Raw genomic sequence first — 20,140 nt, forward strand, 5'->3', positions numbered from 1 at the left:
GCCACCTCTGGTGGTTCAGTATACTGTCTAATAAAAGAACTAGTGTGTCTGTCTCTTAACTCTGAGCCTGACCGGTGGTCCCTCTCGGGATCTTCCCCTGGGGGCATGGTCATCTGTCATCGGTCTAAGGATCCACTCACAACTCTCCTAAATAATAACAAGGCGCTGTTAACATACCCACCTTACAGAAAATTTCTCCACGATTGTGTGGTACTCCGCACTCACCCTAAATTTTTGCCAAAGGTAGTGTCTGATTTCCACTTAAATCAATCCATTATGCTACCCATATTTTTTCCGAAACCCAACTCACACCCAGGTGAGCAGGCCCTGCATTCCTTGGACTGTAAATGTGCCTTTTATCTGGACCGCACTGCAGCCTATAGGAAGTCCACCCAACTGTTTGTCTCCTTCAATAAAACCAAACTGGGAGTTGCGGTGGGCAAGCAGACCCTGTCCACCTGGCTGGTGGACTGTATTACCTTCTGTTACCAACAAGCAGGCTTTCTGCTACAGGGACACGTGAAAGCACATTCAGTAAGAGCCGTGGCGACATCAGTAGCACACCTCCGTTCTGTACCTCTTGCTGACATCTGCAGAGCTGCCACATGGAGCTCTCTCCACACTTTTGCAGCTCATTATTGTATCGACAAGGCTGGCAGGTAGGATTTCATCTTTGGCCAGTCTTTCCTGCATAATTTGTTTCCAGTTTAATAACCCAACTTCCTTCCTGCAACCCACTGTGAAACTCAGGCTGCCCTCATACCCAAAACCACCCCTGTTGTTGTGCCTGTTGCATGTCGTTGGGTGCTTTTGGTTCATGTTACTCGGGCATCCTGTAGCTCGCTATTCACCCATATGTGAGGACTATCATCCTGCTTGGCCTAGGAGAAAGCAGGTGTTCTCCCAGGACAGCAGGATGTTAGTCCTCACGAAACTCGCCCGCCCCCCCTCCCCCCCGCGGAATTGGGTTCGCTTATGTTTTATTATTTTATTTTTCGTTCATACTTTTTGCTACAAATGAGACTGAAGGGGGACCCTTACTGAATGCAGGGTTAGTGGCATGCTGGGCATGCTCAGTGTGCCAGTGAAAGCGCTAGAAACTTTGACAAAAGTGTTCCGTGATTGGGCTCCATCCTGATGATGTCATCCATATGCGAGGACTAACATCTTGCTGTCCTGGAAGAACACCTGTTACAGGTAAGCAACGCTGCTTTCCTAACCTGACCACCGGCACACTTTTTTTTTTTAACCTTTTGGTTCCTCTGACTTAATATTGCTATGATATTAAGTCAGAGGATGTACACTTTTTTTGGGCTGCTCAGAAATTAATAGCTACTCTGGGCTAGCATTAATATGTGTGGATCAGGCGCAATTTTTTTTTTTGTATTTGGGGTGAATAGCTAATAGCCTCAACATGCATTTGCATGTGATGAGCACTATTAGTTGCGGGTGGGGGGGGTGTTGGACATGCTAGTGGATGCACCTTAAACAGTGCACTCAGCTGCACACACTGTATTGTATCAGCCTGAATGGGAGTTTCCAATGAGAATAACAACTTTAGAAGTAGCAGAGAGATTGTTGTAGATGGTTGGTTAGAGTTCAGTTCACTTTTTCTAACTTCTGGGCAGCTCAGAATTGTTTGGCATTTATCTTCCATCAATCTTCTCATGTCCATCGATTGAAGTCCTATTTCTTTCCACTGTGCAACACATTTAAAACCTCATGAGCTAACCTCAGCAAAATCTTGTAGAGGGTAGGGGTCGTACTCAAACAATAGGCAGATTAAATGGTGTTGCATGGTCTGTCTTATCAAAATCACACCTTCCACGTGGTCCATTCTTCCTCTGCCCCTGCAGGAAGCTGCTCAGGCACTTCTGATATTCAAATTGGATCTAGCAGCAAAGATCTCCAAGTCACATCTGTCTTCAGAGGCAGGCACAAGTGTAGCATTAATTATTTCTGTTGCCACAAGTAAGTTCCTGCACAACTTCAGGCATATTTTGCCAGGGTGTGACTGTACAAAGGGTGTTGATATCCTCTGATTGCCACTTCCTCACTGACGTGTAGTTATCTTTTTTGTGAAAACCAATGTGCAAAGACATTTGTTCTTGTAAGTTTTCTACTAATTCATAAATAATTAGCTGCTTTGCATATTTTTGTATCAGAGCAGCTCATGCATTTAATTGAACTGCACCTAGCAAACTATGCATGAATGTTTACTATGGAGACTGGCCAAAAATTAGTACATTAATCACAAGAATGGCTGCCTGTAAAGATATCAAAATGTACTACTTTTGTGCGTTTCAGGGTGTTTACAATGCAAACTTAAACATGGAGATGGTATTTCATTATAAGGCAGTTGGTTGTTTTGTACTGTATCAAATAAAATTGTCAAAAAAGTATTAATCTATATTTACTCTCAAAAGTATCTTCATTCACGTTCCTGATATACAAAACTATTCATGCAGTGCTATATTACATAACTGCCAAGTCAGAGTTGTGTTTATCAAACTAACTTCTGTTTTATATGGAGGTATTTTTTTAAATGGTACCAATTCTTACTGTAGTATTAGGTTTACTTGAGCAGACCTATCTGGATGCAGGGTGGAAAAAGTTATATAAGGTTACACATGCAAAATAGTTCATGTCAACAAGTTATACAAGTGTTTTATTTCTATGTCCTGGATACAGCTTGCTCACAGATGATGAAGCCACGAGTCAGTAAATGAGTCATTCCTAACAAGCATGAAAAATGTATCCAGCACCAACTGAACACTCCATGATCAGTCCCATCCACTTTCCTTTTTGTGCACATCAGAGGAGCGCTGTTGGCTTGGGAAGGAATTGTTCAACATTGTAAATGAACTATCATACCATGAACAGTGGCATAGTGGATGTATCATTGCTTTTCTACATTCAAAAAGCAATAGTATCAGATTGGTGGGGTTTGGGGGGGTTTTTTTTTTTGGGGGGGGGGGAACCAAGATTCAGTGACACAGTTTTAAACTGGGGAATTTACTGCCAGAGGACATGATCAAGGTGACTAGCACAGCAGGGTTTAAAAGAGATTTGGACAAGTCCACAAAAATATTATTACGCAGGTAGAGTAGGAAAAATCATTGCTATTTGTGGGAGCAAGTAACAAAAACTATATTTTTGGGGATTTTCCAGGTATTTTGGAAAAAGGATGGTGGGCTTGATGGTCCTTGCTCTGAGCCAGCCTACCATTTAAATTCTTATTCAGTCTTTCCAGTTATCCTGTCCACACTGCTCAGGATGGATGGATGGATTGTTTGTTTGTTTGTTTATTTATTTAAGTTTTCTTATATACCAACATTCAAGACAGAAGTCCCATCATGCTGGTTCACAAAGAACAGGGGTGTAAATATAATAAACATTACAATTTGAACTATAGTGCAGAAAAGCAGTTACATGTAACAGGGAAACAATAACTTGGATTAAGAAGGAAAAAGAAGATCAGATAATTATATATGTAAATAATAACATTGTAAGAGGTGGCTGTTAATACTATAACTAGCGAAGCGTGATGGTTGAAGGGAGTTAAGTGATATTGGAGTTAGGAAAGGCCTGTGTGAACAGCCACGTCTTGAGTCTTTTCTTGAAGGTTGAGATGCTGGGTTCCATCCCAGCAGCCAGCAACAGAGGGTGACCACTTGCAAGATTTCTCCTTACTCTAGAATGTCAATTGTTGCTATTTTTAGTGCAATTCAAAAATACAAAAAGAACTTTATTTTTATTCGGCATATGTTTTGTCTGTTGCAGGAGTTCTACAGATCACAGTGCTGAACTGCAGCAATATGCTTAAATAGCCCCTCCTTTTTGTTTTATATTCTGCCTTTCAAGCAGTTCAAAGTGGATTACATTCAGGTACTATAGGTATTTCTCTGTCCCCAGAAGGTTCACAATCTGTTTGCACCTGAGGCAATACCGAGTGAAGTGATTTGCCCAAGGTCATAAGAAACAGCAGCAGGATTTGAACTCTGGCTTCCCCTGTTCACAGCCTGCTGCTTAACCACAAGGCTACCCCTCCATTCTAAGTCTTTCCTATAGCTGGTGTATTTTATAAAATAAAAAGCACTTATGTTTTCGATTTGGCCTTCTGTCTGACCATTCATCTGTGACAAGTGAACAAAAAGAAAACAGAATAGCAGAAGCTGCTAGCCATGAAAACAGCATGGCTGGCAGGATCCTCAGGCCTCACTAACCAAAAAAAGAGATACAGTGGAGAAAGAAATCTGTGTGTCTGGCAGGGTTCCTAGGCCCCTTCAGCCAAAGAGGAAGAATCATCATGGCAGAGAAAGCTGTGAAGCTGGTGCGGTTCTGAGTCCCTTCCAACCAAAAGAGGCACAGCCACCAAGTGGAAGCAGAGGAGGGGATGGAGAGGTGAGAGGAAAGGAAGAAAGTAGTTGAAGGCTGAGAAAGGAGAAGGTATTAATATTTAATATTTGAAATGCAAATGTTTTTAAATGGATATTTGCCCTTGTTGTAAACAGATATATCTCTACATGAATGTTGATATATAAAAATAAATAATAAATAAGGGAATATGGAGGAAAATAAATAGGGTGCAAGAGTATATGAGTGAGTGTAAAAAGATGAGTGTTTCATACATGCTCCATACACCCCCCAAGCAACTGCAACACACACATCTGAAATAATGCACATGCAGGTCATGGAGTTATAAAAATATGCTCTTTAAATTGCCATATATTTCCAGACTTGCTTTATTATTATCTTGACATTTACATAGCATTATAAACTAGGGCATGTCTCAACAAATTATATATAGGTACAATAAGTCCCTATCCCAGAAAGCTTACAATCTAAAAGATAGATTTTAAAAGCCCTGCCCATGCCAAAAGTGGGAGATAAACGCACAAGTTGGGCTGGCGTGTACAGAGCATATTTTATAAGCCACCCATGGACGCACACAAGTAAAAACTTTCTAAAAACGGGTGGAGCACAGGCATGTCAGGGCCTGGCCAAAAAATGGTACTGTTATGGAAGAGATGTACATAGTAAAATAAAAAAATGTAGGCCAGGCAGCAGGGTTTTAAGGGCCATGGCTAACAGGGGGAGTAGCCACTGCTATTAATTGCATCAGTAGCATGGGATCTTCTTAGTGTTTGGGTAATTGCCAGGTTCATGTGGCCTGGTTTGGCCTCTATTGGAAACAGGATGCTGGGCTTGATGGACCCTTGGTCTGACCCAGTATGGCAATTTCTTATGTTCTTAAGGATGGCTATGAAATTAAGAAGGTCTGCAAGTCCTATCCCTAAACTGGGCGAACTGGGAAAACTACCTATAGCGTCAGTGTATGTCCCTTGTAAAATTTCCACAACTTACATTGTAGATGTGGGATTTGCACGCACATGCACTGAAAAGTTTGCACACGAGCCTATTTTATAACGTGCATATACACGGGTATGTTACAAAATGGCCGCGTCCTTTGGCATGAACCAGCATACATGTATGCCAGTGAGGCTGTTTAAAAGCTACTAACTAAATGGGGAGACAGTAGGAGATAATGTGATAAGCCTAAAGTCACAATGAGTATCAGTGGCAGAGGCAGGATTTGAACTCTGATCTCTTGGCTGCCACCTACTCTCTTGAGCTTCAACCCAAGCTGGTTGGTAAAAAACCCAAGCTGGTTGGTAAAAAAAAAAAAAAAAAAAAAAAAAAGCTAAATATTTATTTTAAGAAAGCCCATTGTTCCATTTCTACAATTCATTTTGGACCACGTTACTATAAATTAAATAGCACAACTAAATGGAATTAATCAGAAATGAACCTTTATCAGCTGGCTGAAGGCATACAATTTTGCTTTATGCCTCATACTACATTCCAGGCATACAATCATTGTATTCCATTGTAAATTAATGCTTATGCAACTCACATATATTCATTACTAAAGGAATGACTTTCTAAGAAAACTGAACACATTGTTTTATGTGGATGACATATTCAAATAAACTCTGTCACCTACAGAACAGTTTGTTCTGTTTTGGTTTTTTTTTGGGGGGGGGGGGCCAAGACATGACAAAGCAATTGTAATCCAATTTGAATATCGTGCTCAATTATGTAAATAAAACCCTGTCAAACTCCATTTCCCAAGGTTAAAAGAAATGTTTGCATTTTAATGACATCACTATCTGAATGTACTGAATGTAAAATATAAAAGCAACAAATCCTATCATGTCTTGAGTTAAGCTGCAGACTGTTCATCTTTGAAAAAATTTGCCCATTAGCCAATCAAATTACAGTTTCTGTGAACATACCAATACCTCTTATTCTGTGGACATCCATAGAATATTTTTCTCACGATTCACTATTTACTAGCCAATTTTATACAGCAGCACATCTGAGGGATAAAAAGGAATTAAAATTGTAACTTTAAAATGTTTCACTGAATATGTACATATTTTACATTTTCTGGATGCTCCATGTATCCCCTTGTGATTTATATGCTACCATGTTTATGTAATATTTCAAGAATGGTATAAGAGATGATTCTATATAGTCTTAGCAGCATAAGCCTACAGAATATGTATCTTCTATCCAAATGATAAATCAATTAACAAATTATACATCAATGTTTTCTGGGATTTACCTGAGTTTGTCAGAGAAAAACTTTTCCACATACGATATTATTACTGCCAGATGTAAACCAATCAATGATCTAATATTTCTGGAAAATTCTCACATGTAAAAGCTCCAAACTACTTGATATCTTTCTTCAATAAATGTGACAGCCACACGCTTAATGTCAACAGCTTTAGGTTTATAATGCTAATCAGATTACTTAAGATAGTACACTATTTTCACAGAGATATTTGAGTTCAGCAATTATGATCCTTTCCAGGAGTTTTGATAGCAATGATTACTAGTGTCCTTGTGATTCATGGTTATTCTGAACTTTGGCATATCCTTAGGAATGGCTGTAAACTGATCCAAACCCTTTCCCCACCACAGTCATTCTCTGAGGTCAGCTGCTGTAAAGTAATACACACTTCTATCTGGACCCTCTTCATATGCAGCACAAAGTCTAGAAAATTAAAAGCATAAAGTTTCCTTGTAGGCGGTAAAGGCTGCCATAAGAAACTGTCTGGAATATCTATTGTTCTGTTTTGATAACTTGCACCACTGTGGCTTTAAAAAGAAAGCAAAAACCCACTGCATTCTCAAAATAGTTAACATACTGCCTGCCTACACTATGCAGAATGCACATTGTGGTTCACTTAACTGCCTGATTTTAGAAGGACCAAATGCCTCTTTTTCATTGGTTTGTTATTTTGTCTTCTCTAAAAAGAAAGCTAGCTATAGCAACGTGCAGGAGTGCTGATGTAATATGGAGCACCCAAATACAATGAAAATTGGAAGTATTAATTGCTGAAAGGTTGCCAGATGGCTGGCAAGGTAAATGCAAGGGTTCATATGATACAATAAAAAAAAATCAAAGATACCTGCAGGAATGTAAAACAAACTTTTTTTTTAATTATAGTAATTTGATGAGTAATTAGTTACTGTCACTGTTACTGAATATCTGGTTACAGTCACTAGTTAAATCAGAGACACAACAGTACTCTCCTAAAAAGCATGTTTTGAGTGTTAATTTTTTTGCAAAATGAGGACTGCAAAAAGAAACCAACCACCACAGAATGAGTTTATATACACACACACATATATATAAACCCCAAAAATACCACAAATAATTTGTATTGACATTCTTCAATTTAAAACCCAGAACATTATAAAACATGAATGTGGAATTTTCTAAGTAATGTGTAATCAATAGCTGCCCATCATTTGTACCCACCAGTCAATTCAATCTGTAGAAGTGCTCAGGCTTGGCTTCCGCTGATATCTTCCATCACTACTTATAAAGGACATTTGATGTTTTAAATTTAAAACAACCCATTTCAGCATTTGTACAGGACTATACAATGAACTGCATACAGGTACTATCCATTCCCCCTCCATGGAGCAAAAGCTGTGCCTCATTTTCAGACATGCCAAGTTTCACTCATTAAGTGCCAGACTCACAACAGGAGATAGTCTCATGCACTCATGCCATGAGCCCCTTTCTCTTACACATTCAGAAACGTCAGGCACCATACACAGAAATTGCACATGCACGTCCACTAGATGATTGCCTAAAGTGCCAAACTTTGCTAGGTGTGGGCCCCCAGAAAAGCCCATCTCACCGGCAGCCAAACAATAAAAGGCCTGTGGCTGCTGGTAGAGCTCACCCTGCTGGCAGCCTAAAAAGAGAGAGTGGGGCCACTGGCAGAGCCCATCCCACCAGTGGCTGGGGCAGTTAGCAGCTGAAAAAGAAAAAGGCCCAGTGTGACAGTATGTGCAGGTGAGAGAGAAGCATATATGTATGAATTAGCATGTGTGTAGGCACGGGTATTTATAAACTCAGGAAACCATGAATGATAAAGAATATTAATCACTAATATAAAGTGAACTGTTTGGTTATGAGGTGCTTTATGATAGAAAAGTTAGGGTCACCACTTAAAACAAAACATGATAATTTAAGTAAAACTTTCAACAGATATTTTCTTATGCCTAAACAGTGGCATAATAAGCAAGGGTGTGGTGCGCCCTGGGTGACAGCTAGCAGGGGGTGCCATCCAGAGGAAGGTCAGCAGCCGCGAGTGGAGTCCATCCCACTCCCAGCAGAAGAACAGAGTGGCCACTGGGCCACAAGTGGTGGAAGACAGTGAAGAGAGCAGCCAGATAGTTGCAGGCTGCTGAAGAGGGAGAGGGCCAGAATGACTGCAGGTGAGTCTATGTGATTGAGAAAGGAAGGGGTGTGAGTATGTATATCAGTAAGAGATTAGGAGCCCGTGTGTGTATGGGATTGCAGATGAATATGTAAGAGATTGGGAGCTTGCAAGTGTGTATAGAAGTGCAAGTGTATATGGGAGTGAGGTGCATGTTTGTGTGTGAGGGAGAGACAAATGGAGTCTGTGTGTGTGCAAGAGAGAGAAGAAGCCTGTGTGACGGAGGGGGGTGGCGAGAAGTGAACCTTGAGGGGGTGCCCCGGTTCCAAATACTTTAGTTAGGCCACTGTGCATAAAGCAGTGTCTCTATACTCACAATCGTTAGACTCTGCCTTTCAAAAATGTTTTGGGTTTTTTTTTTCAAAATTCCAGTACCGTACCGTTATTACCCTATCTTCCATAACGCAGGCGCTTGTCTCCAATCTTGGAGGCCCATGGTCCTTTTGTAATTCTAAAACACTAAAATATGAAAGCATGCACCTGCTTATTTTAAGCATGGTTTAGCAAGTAAAAGCGTCCACGAGCTTCAGTGCGTAGGTATAGTTTGACTGCTTACTTTTTATTTTGGCGGGGAGAAAGAGATCCAACTGGTCGGAAGGACATACTGGCCGGGCGAGGAGAAAAAAAGGGGACCGATTTAGCACCTGTGTGTCAGGGTCTCCGGACTCTCAGAGCCATAGTGCGCATGCTCAGGCTTCACATTCCCATGGCAACTGCAAGCGACCGGTGCAGGAGTTATATTCCTTCCATCAAGGTCAGCACAAAAACCGAGCCTCGCTTCACCCGAGGACCCAGTGCCTCGAGCGGCTCCCGGTCCCGCTGCACCCCCACCACTCACTCCTTCACCAGCGCCTCCAGCCTTTCATTCCCGACCAGTCGCTGTCACCTGCTGTCCCCCAACAGCCTTTCGGCAGCGCCGCGGAGCGCGCATTCACAGCACGGCACAGTATAGTTATGAAACTTAAAAAAAACCCCAAAACATAAATAAATAAATATATAAAAACGATGAAATATCTCTTACTACCCTCGAGTAATTTTACCTAAACCCAACATTTTCTCCAAGCGTGAAACTGCACGCTCTCCTCAGACAGGAAAGGTTCCTTACGCAAAATGCATGCGCACTACTCCCAGAGCCTACCCTCGAGACCGGAAGCGGCCGTTGGGATTCCAAGAGCTTCTCGCCGGCGGGTTGCCCGTGACGTCTCCGGCCTGGTGCTGGCGCGCAGGCGCGCGGCGCCGAGCCCAGCCCCTCCCCCCTTCCCCCCTCCCTCAGCACGGTGAGGGCCGGAGGTGACTGAGGAAAGGAGGAGGGCGAGAGCGAGAGCCGTGACGACGACGAGGAGCCTCCGCTGCAGGAATACTAATAAAAAAAAAAAAAAAAGAAACAAGCCCGCCTATAAATTCATAAAGCACTCCGAACCGGCGGGAAGAACAGGCACTTGGTGACGGTGTTGCTTCGAGACCTGCGGCGAGAAAGAGCCTTTCGCCGACCCTCTGTGGACAAAATGGTCTCAAAGGGTAAAACTTTCTCGCTTGCAGCCTTGAGATGGCTGTTCCCTTTCAGCCGGCGCTCGGGTTTCGTTATCGCTTGGCGGGGGTGGGGAGGGAGAGGGTAGTGTAAAGCTCCTGCGTGTCCCGCACAGGGGTCCTATGCCGGGTAAGAGGGAGGAGGGGGTGGGCAGGCAGGCCCTTGTCTTCCTGTGCTGCACTTGTTTCAGTCTTTGTTCGGCGCTTTTTACAACTAAAGATAAAAACAATTTAGGGGAGGCTGGTAAAGTAGTGTGCTGGGATAGTCCCTCTTTTTTTTGGGGGGGGGGGGGGGTACTACTACCACCACCACCAACCTCTAAATCGTGATGAAAAACTATGCTGATTATAAAAGGTGAGTGGCTGAAGGCGTTTTTGAAAGGTATTGCTGCTATTTTCTAACCCGGTAGGCCGAGCTCCTGTCCAGCTTTGTTGTTGTTGTTGGGGGATGGGCGCTGTCAGGCCTCCAAGGGCAGGTGCATGCCCAGCCGCCGCCGCTCTTTAAACTCTTTCCCTTGCACAGGCCTCTGCAAAGGGCAGCTCGTTTGATCGACTGCTTGCTACTCGACCTAGTGTTAAGTTGGAGCTCTTTAACTAGACGTGAATCTTATGAATTATTGCATCCTGTCTTATCAACCAGTGATATGAACAGAACATGTGCAGACTTCAGGGCCTAATGTGCTAACTTTTTTTTTTTTCCCCCATAGAGACACGGGGGAAACCCCTTTATTCTCTTAGGCCCTCAAGTTTGTGGCATATTTTCCTATGAGACCCACATTAGTATGTAGTAAAAGTGATCAAGCATATAAGTGCCTGTTTTTTCTAGTTCTGCTAAAAAAAATTTTAGAGCAAGTACAGTGACTATTTTTGCAGAAAATATTGTTTAACTAATAATAGGGAACATTTTAATCAAACCTTGTTTCAGAAATTCTGTGATCCAGTTATATGAAAATAAGCATGTTCCAATTTCAAATGGAAATACCTAAGCCAAAAGGTGACTAAAACGATAAAGTTGATAGAATGGCTAAAGAGGTTACTGCTGTTCAACTTGGAGAAGAGATGGCTGATATGGGATTTGATAGAAGTCTACAAAATCGTGGGGGCTAGAATGGGTAACTGCGACTTAGTTACTCTTTCAGATAATAGGACAAGGGGGCACTCCATGAAGTTAGTAAGTAGTATATTTAAAACAAATTGGGAGAAAATTCTTTTTCACTATGTACAGTTAAGCTCTAGAATTCAATGCCAGAGGATGTGGTTAAAATGGTTAGCTTAGCTGGATTAAAAAAAAGGTTTGGACAAGTTACTGGAGGAGAAGGCCTTAAACTATTAGTCAAGTTGATTTGGGGAATAGCCATTGCTTATTACTGGTATTAGTAGCATGGGATGTATTTAATGTTTGGGTACTTGCCAGTTACTTGTATCCTAGATTGATCACGATTGGAATAGGATGCTGGGCTTGATTGGATCCTTGGTCTGATCTAATATGTCGGCTTCTTATGATGATTTTGTTTTCTTGATAATACTTGATGCAAATATCTGTCCAAAGATATGAGTTGTCCCCAGAAAAACTTCCAAGGTGAAGGAACTGTAAAATCTAGGGAGAGGGGGAAAAAAGGGCAAGTTATTCCTATCCTGTTAGAGCTAGGGATGCAAAAATAGTTTGGGCACTCAGGGAATGAGATTACCATGCTAATTAAAGTTTTTTGATATGTTAGTGTCATTATCTATGTGGTTCCATGTTTACTGGTGCTGTCCTCTCTGTTCCTTCCTAGTGTAATTAAGTATTTGTAGAGTTGCATTGGATAATCAGAAATTTCCAAGAATGTATTGGAATGATAGTTCAAAACCTAGGATTCGATGAGTAGTTCTGTGTTGATCCATCTGGTTCCGCTAATCATGATTTTCTGGCTTTTAACAGATAACATCATGTTTTTGCTGTTACTGGATATTGCTGTAGTTAAGGCTGACCTAAATAGAATACAGCAACAATATGAACTTATGGGGTAATATCCAGACAGGTGTCCACCTGAGCAGCAGTGATAATCAGACCGTATGGTTTGATATCACAAATAAGATACAGAAAAGTCACACGAAGACCTGAGTTCTGAATTACAAAAATATGGGCTTTGACAAAATGGGGATATACTTGGCAGCAGTGGGCCAAATTAAAAGGAGCTATTACCAAGGCAACAAACTTATATGTTAGAAAAGTAAACAAATATACAAGAAAAAAAATAATTTGGTTCACAAAGGAGGTGGCTGAAAAAATTAATAGCAAAAAGAACAGCATTCAGGATGTATAAAGAATCCCAAAAAGAACACAGGGAAGAATACCTGGTGAAACTGAGGGAGACAAAGAAAGAAATCAAAGCAAAAGGTCATGTGGAAGAAAGGATTGCCAGAGTTTGAGAGGTGACAAAAAATATTTTTCAGATATGTTAGAGAAAGAAGGAAGGCCCGAAGTGGTATAATGAAATTGAAAGCAGACAAGGAGCAAGGTATAGAGACAGACAAAGACATGGCAGAAATATTAAACAAATACTTCAGTTCTCTGTTCAATAAAGAAGACTCTGGAGAAGGACTGCTGCTGGTTGACAGGATCATAAATGGGAATGGGGTAGACACAACTCCTTTTACTGAAGAGAATGTATGGTGTGAAGAGCTGGGAAATCTAAAAATGGAAAAGGCCATGGGGCCAGATGAGGTACATTGCAGGATACCACGGGAGCTCAGAGATGTCCTGGCAGGTCCGCTGAAAGGTTTGTTCAATTGATCCCTGGAAATGGGAGCAGTGCCATGAGATTGAAGAAGAGCGGATGTGGTCCTGCTTCACAAGAGTGGTAGCAGAGAGGAGGCTGGAAACTGCAGGCCGGTCAGCCTCACCTCCATGGTGGAAAGATTAATGGAGATTCTGTTGAAAGAGAGATTAGTAAAAAAATCTACAGTCCAGTAAGCTGCTGGAGCCAAGGCAGCATGGATTCAATAGGAGAAAGTCCTGTCAGACAAATCTGATTTCTTTTGATTGGGTGACTAGAGAATTGGATCAAGGAAGAGCACTCTGTGATTTACTTGGATTTCAGCAAAGCTTTTGATATGGACCTGCTTAGGAGGCTTGTGAATAAATGAGAATCTTGGGTGTCAACAGCAAGGTACTGGAATGGATTACAAACTGGCTGTCAGGAGATAGCGGGTAATGGTAAATGGAACCTATTCTGAAGAGAAAATGGTGTTAACGGGAGTGCCACAAGGATCAGTATTGGGACCAGCTCCATTCAATATCTTTGTAAGCGACATTGCGGAAGGGATAGAAGGTAAAATATGTCTATTTGTGGATATTACTAAGATCTACAATAGAGTGGACACGCCTGAAGGAGTAGAGAGAATGAAAAGTTATTTAAGAAAGCTTGGCTTGGTCAAAAATTTGGCAGCTGGGATTCAGTGCCAAGAAGTGCAGTGTCATGTATGTGGGATGCGATAATCCATATGTGATGAGGGTGAAAGACTGAAGTGCATGGAGTAAGAGAGGGATTTTGAGGTGTTAGTGTCTAGCGATCTGAAGGTGATAGCTAAAGCCAAAAGAATGCTGGGCTGCATAAGGAGAGGAATAACCAGTAAGAAAAAGGAGGTGGTTATGCCCTTGTATAGGTCCTTGGTGAGGCCTCATCTTGAGTACAGCATTCAGTTCTGGAGCCCGTATCTCAGGAAGAATAGGGACAAGATGGAGGTAGTCCAGAGAAGGGTGGCAAAAATGGTGTGGGGGCTGTATCAGAAGACTTATGAGAAGAGGCAGAAGGACCTAAACAATACCTTGGCAGAGAGGATGTGCAGGGGAGATATGATACAGACCTTCAGATATCTGAAAGGTTTTAATGATGCATGAACTTCAAACTTTTTCTGTCGTAAAGAAATCAGAACTAGGGTCATGAAATGAAACTCCAGCAGGGATGACTTAGAGCAAACACCAGGAAATATTTCTTCATGCAGAGGGTGGTGGATGCCTGGAATACCCTTCCAGAGGAGGTGGTGAAGACTAAAACTAAAACAAAGTGGAATGGGATAAACACTCTGGATATCTAAAGGCTAGAGCAGTGGTTCTTAACCTTTCTTCTGACGAGACACATCTGGCAGATGGTTCTCACATGTGTGACACACTGAACACATGAGTGTCATGGGGCCAATGGATGTAAAGCAGAACTAGGACATTCCCCATACAACTCACCCTACAAAAAAGATGTTCTAGTGTCATCTTAGTAACATTAACATAAACTCCCTCTACTACCAGGTGCAATAGCCCTACTTGTGAAGAGACAGAAGTTTACCACCAGTGCTTGTTCTAGTGAGAAAACACAACAAATAAGACTGCTGGTAAAATATCTCACCTCGGTCACACTTGCAGATCCAACCTTCACTAAATACAGAAAGACCACAAATTATAAGTAAGGAGATAGAAACCATAATGGAAACCCAAAAAGCCACTCTGAATGCAGTGCAAAATTGGAGAAATGGAAACACAAATATAGGGCCTTACATACTCCAGGATCTGCGGTAATGTACACAAACTAACCCGCACACAGGTACACCTCTATTATGGAATGCACTCAAACAGTAACAGCCCTATCTATAAAAAGGCAACACCACAAATATTAAATCAGGCAAAAAACACCAATACACCCCCTATTAGGAAAACAGAACAAGCTAAGCAGCTATACATCCCCTCAGAGAAATAATTATAAAACTATACTAATAAACAGAAGAAATGTTTCAAAACAACTATGAACAGAATAACATCCAACAATTAAACTCATAACAATTATTCCAAACACCAATAAAATATTTCAAAACAGCAGACACATCACATAATACCCAATAATTAAAATGGCAGTCAGTCAAGAAAAATAAACTTAAAGAAAACATCTCTACATACCCTGTCCAGCAGCTCTTCTAATCCTCTCCCTTGCAGGCCAGTAGCACACACCAGAAGCAACAGTAGCTGTTGAAACTGTCCTCTTCCTTTGGGCACATGAGTCGTCTCTCGGTCTCTCTCACACACCATTCACTTCCCATGACCAGTTTCTGTCTCTCACACATCAGTATTCTCCCGACCAGTCTCTCCCTCTCTTTCTGTCTCATATACAGGCTTCCTATTCCCATGCTTGTTCTTTCTACACGCACAGGCTTCTCATTCCCATAATCACTTTCTTTCTCACTCACACGCACAGGCTTCTCATTTCCATGCTGTCTCACACCAGTCACCTCCCCGACAGGTCTCTTAGTCACACATGCTTTCTCTTACTTACACACTCACTCTCAATCACATACATATTCTCTCACACAGGATCTTAATCACATATATGTTCTTTCCATTACACAGGCTGTCAATCGGTTGCACATTCACTTTCAATCGCACACAGGCAGACGGGCTAGCTCTCTCTATCTCTCACTCCACCCCCACCAGCACAAATGGTAGCTGCAGCAGCCTTCTCCTCCTCCAGCCCCCATGGCCCAAGAAAACAGAATCCCATTGGCCGCAGGGGGCCAGTGCGGTCTCCCTTGCTGATTCCTGGCTGCTTCTGATTTTGCTTAAGACCAATGCTACTGCTTGGGGCCACTGCTGCTGCTGCAACTTTTCAATGCAGTATGACCCTTTCTTCTTCCCAGGTGCCCCACTGCACATCACTTATCACTTCCTCTTTCAGGCCATGGGGGCAGGAAGAAGAGAGGCAGTTGCTGACTTCCACTAACACTGGGATTGAACGTGCTGATAGCTTGGGCAGCAGTGGAAGAACGTCTGCTTCTCGCTTGGTGCAGGAAGGGGAGGGAAGAGCAGTGGGAGACCGGGTAACACCTGCCACAAGGTGCTTGGTGACAAACTGGTTGTGAATCGCTGAGCTAGAGTTTGGAAATGAAGAAAAGGGTGCATGGGGGGTAATTTGCTGATGCGGCGGTTACTACCCTTGATACTTTTGATGCAACTACAACATTGCTTTCTGCTTCAACAGAAGGGAAAAAGGAAGTTAGATTCAGACAACTGCGGGCCCCAACCTCTACGGTCTGGGGATCTGATAAGCATGGGGGTAACCTGCACAGAGCAGCAATTACTGCCCGTAACAGAAGGCAAGGGATTAATACCCTTAACCAAAGTCTTTCTGCTTTTGACAGAACTACATCACTCTCCGCTTTGATGGCGGTGGGAGTGAGCTGGGGTTGAAGACTAATTGGATTCAGGCTCCTACCAGTATGGGCCCTGACATTTTTTATGATTTAGGGTACTGATACTCGGATATAAGTGAAAAAGTACAGGACTGCTTAAGAACATAAGATATGCCATACTGGATCAGATCAAGGGTCCATCAAGCCCAGTATCCTGTTTCCTACAGTGGCCAATCCAAGTCACAAGAAACTGAAAAGAACCCAAACATTAAATAAATCACAAGTTTCTAAGGCCAAGTCCATAAGCAAAACACATCAGCACTGTGTGAATTTTCAAGAAGGCTCATCAAATAACTGCATGCAGTGGCAATTGCTACCCTTAAAAGAAACATGGGGTAACCTGCATGGTGCGGCAGATGCTAGCATATGCTTGCTGGGAGACTAGATGGACCATTTGGCTTTTCTGCCATCATTACTATGTTACTGTGTTCCCTTCTTTCATTAATGCTAATGTCATAAATAAGAAATTTATATTTTCTTGCTCAATAAGTTATAACAATCTGCAGATAATCGGACTTTTTAGGACAATAAATGGTGTAAGCGCACTCAGGTTCCAGGTTCTGGGCAAGTTTTGTTCCCTTGTTTGGGATAAGAAAAATGTCAGTGTTTATGGTTTCAAGACTTGGGTTTAGTTGTGTGTTTTTAGATCCATTTCAGCAAGTGCCAATCTGTTATGGGTAGAAAATACATGAATACAGTATTCAGTTTGGGAAGATGCAAGGAAAACAGAATCCAGAAGATTTTACAATTGCACATTCTTGAACTTTTGTGCTGAATTCACCGGCCTTGATCAGACTAGAAAAGGGAGGATTTTTTATCTTATTGATGATAATTGAAGGCTGCTACATGATGGAATTTTAAAGGTCATACTCTGTTTTTTAATCAGCCAGATGGATCATGACTTGCCTGCTTCATTGTCTGAGCAGGTTGGACTAGGCTATAACTGGGGAACTGATTTGTCTAGCTGGTGCAAGTGTGTGCTTTTTTTTTTCCCCCATTCAAAACCTTTTTAAACCCACTAGGTGTCCTGACCATGGCCTCTGTGAAAATACTTTCTCAAATTTGTTTCTTTTAAGGGGTATCCCTTGGACTTAATATTTGAAAGTATACATGCCTAGCCTCTGTTTACTTTTTCCACTTACAATTTTATAAACCTAATCTGCATAGTCTCACATCATAGGGGAATTGTTCCATCCCGTTTTATATCGTAGACCACCATGGTCATATTCTGGAATGACAGTATACAAATGCTCGCAAACACATTTTTTGTTGACCTTTTCTAGTTCTGCTGTATCTTTTTTTTTTTTTTTGAGCTGGGGTTACCAGAACGGCATACGTCATTCAGTGTGGTTGCACCATGGATCAATGCCAAGACAGTATGATATTTTACCTTTTTTTTTTTTTTTTTTTCCGTTCCTAACATTCTACTTTAACTATTGCCTCGCTCTAAGCTGAGAATGTCTATATATTGTCCACAGCAATTTTCCCGTTTGACAATGCCTAATAGTGGAACCCAGCATTGTGTTTCTATAACATGATTTTTTCGCCATGTGCATCATTTTGCACTTGTCCACATTAAATTTCATCTGACATTTAGATGCATAGATCTGCAGTCTCACAATGTCAGTTTTGCAGTTCCTCACATCTTACTTGTCTTAATTTTGTGTCTTCTGCAAATTTGATCAACTCGCTCATTATTTCCCTTTTTTTGCAGATCATTTATAAATGTTAAACAGCTCAAGTCCCAGTACAGATTCCTGAGGCACTCCACTATTTTACCTTTCTCCACTGGGAAAACACCATATAGTTTGTTCCCTGTTTTTAACCTGTTACCAGTCCACAATAGGACATCACCTTCTAACCCATGACTTCTTAATTTCCTGAGGACTCTCTCTCATGGGGCGCACTTTGCCAGATGATGGTTCTGGATAATCAGTAAAGGTGTATACATTCATAAAGCATCCTGGATCACATTTGAGTGAAATTCTACATTGCTGCATCGTTCCAGAAAATGGCTGCTTTTATTTCTGTGATCTGACTGATAAATAGGCTTATCAATACACATGTATTTGTTCTTGTTATCTTACAAATGTATCAAATACACAACACAGAAATAGCTGAAAAGCTATCAAACTGACTTCATGTAACATCTTGATACCAAAGCACATTTGCCTATTATAGAAAGTCAGTGCCTTTTTGTTCATTCTTGGATTTCTCTCTCAAATTTTACTTGTTTTCCTGGTTTTCTTTTGCTGTTTGTGGTACCTTTTCAGCTCTTTGTAGTTTTAAACTTGCTGATTTTTTTTTTTTTTCTGGCATTGGTAAATAACATCTAAAGTTTTTGTTTAAGTTGTGCTGCTGGTTGGCAGTCTCAGGAACTGAAAGCCCACTTCAGTTCTGGCTAGGGTGTGGATGTTTCGCACAGGATTGTTTTTAAAGATGTATTTTTGTTACTTTTTTTTAATTGCCTTAATCCATAGGAAGATCAACTAAGAATGAATTGTATAATAGAGTTTAAAATTTTTCAGTTTGATTTGGGAATTGAGCCCTTTCTGTGTACTGTTTCTCCGGTTCAGCTCTGAAAGAGTCTTGTCCTGGTAGAGTTGTTGTGTATATGGCATTTTTTATTCATATATTGTGAAGCCTAGGACAATATTGACATTAGAAGGCAGTACCGGAAGCTGTTCTTATTCCTATAAAAGAGGGTCCTAGATCTACATTAATGGAAGATTATATATAATATGCTATGCTTGTGAGGTTGTTTAAAAAAAAAAAAAAAAAACCCCGCCCCCCCCCCCCCCCCCAAAAAAACAAAAAACTGAAGCTTTTCTTATGTACAGGATGCATCACCTACAAACTGGAGAAGACACTTTTTCCTATGAGTCCAACAGGATAAACATCCTGCATGAGACTAAATGCACAATTGAATCTTTATGGGTAGAAATTGGTAGTGCGGTAATAATGGGCGACTTCAATTACCCCAATATTGACTGGGTAAATGTATCATTGGGACACGCTAGAGAGATAAAGTTCCTGGATGGAATAAATGATAGCTTTATGGAGCAATTGGTTCAGGAACCGACGAGAGAGGGAGCAATTTTAGATCTAATTCTCAGTGGCGAACAGGATTTGGTGAGAGAGGTAATGGTGGTGGGGCCGCTTGGCAATAGTGATCATAATATGATCAAACTTGATTTAATGACTGGAAGGGGGACAGTAAGCAAATCCACGGCTCTCGTGCAAAACTTTCAAAAGGGAAACTTTGATAAAATGAGAAAAACAGTTAGAAAAAAAAACTGAAAGGAGCAGCTACAAAAGTAAAAAGTGTGCAAGAGGCGTGGTCATGGTTAAAAAAAAAAAATACCATCCTAGAAGCACAATCCAGATGTATTCCACACATTAAGAAAGGTGGAAAGAAGGCAAAACTATTACCGGCATGGTTAAAAGGGAAGGTGAAAGAAGCTATTTTAGCCAAAAGATCTTCATTCAAAAATTGGAAAAAGGATCCAACAGAAGAAAATAGGATAATGCATAAACATTGGCAAGTTAAATGTAAGACATTGATAAGACAGGCTAAGAGAGAATTTGAA

The 20,140-nt window shown here is 41.3% G+C and overlaps 1 protein-coding gene across 2 annotated transcripts in view; it reads left to right on the forward strand.

Annotated features, from left to right (window-relative positions):
- Positions 1 to 9,970: 9,970 nt before the first annotated feature.
- OTUD7B (OTU deubiquitinase 7B) overlaps positions 9,971 to 20,140 on the forward strand; it is a 99,012-nt gene continuing 88,842 nt past the window's right edge. The window contains exon 1 of one of the 2 annotated variants that reach the window (XM_029581082.1): positions 9,971 to 10,328. The gene's annotated coding sequence lies outside the window, so the exon portion shown is untranslated. The remainder of the gene's footprint in view (positions 10,329 to 20,140) is intronic. The other variant, XM_029581083.1, reaches the window with a different exon arrangement.

The sequence above is a fragment of the Rhinatrema bivittatum genome, chromosome 16 (assembly GCF_901001135.1).
Source record: "Rhinatrema bivittatum chromosome 16, aRhiBiv1.1, whole genome shotgun sequence".
NCBI lineage: Eukaryota > Metazoa > Chordata > Amphibia > Gymnophiona > Rhinatrematidae > Rhinatrema > Rhinatrema bivittatum.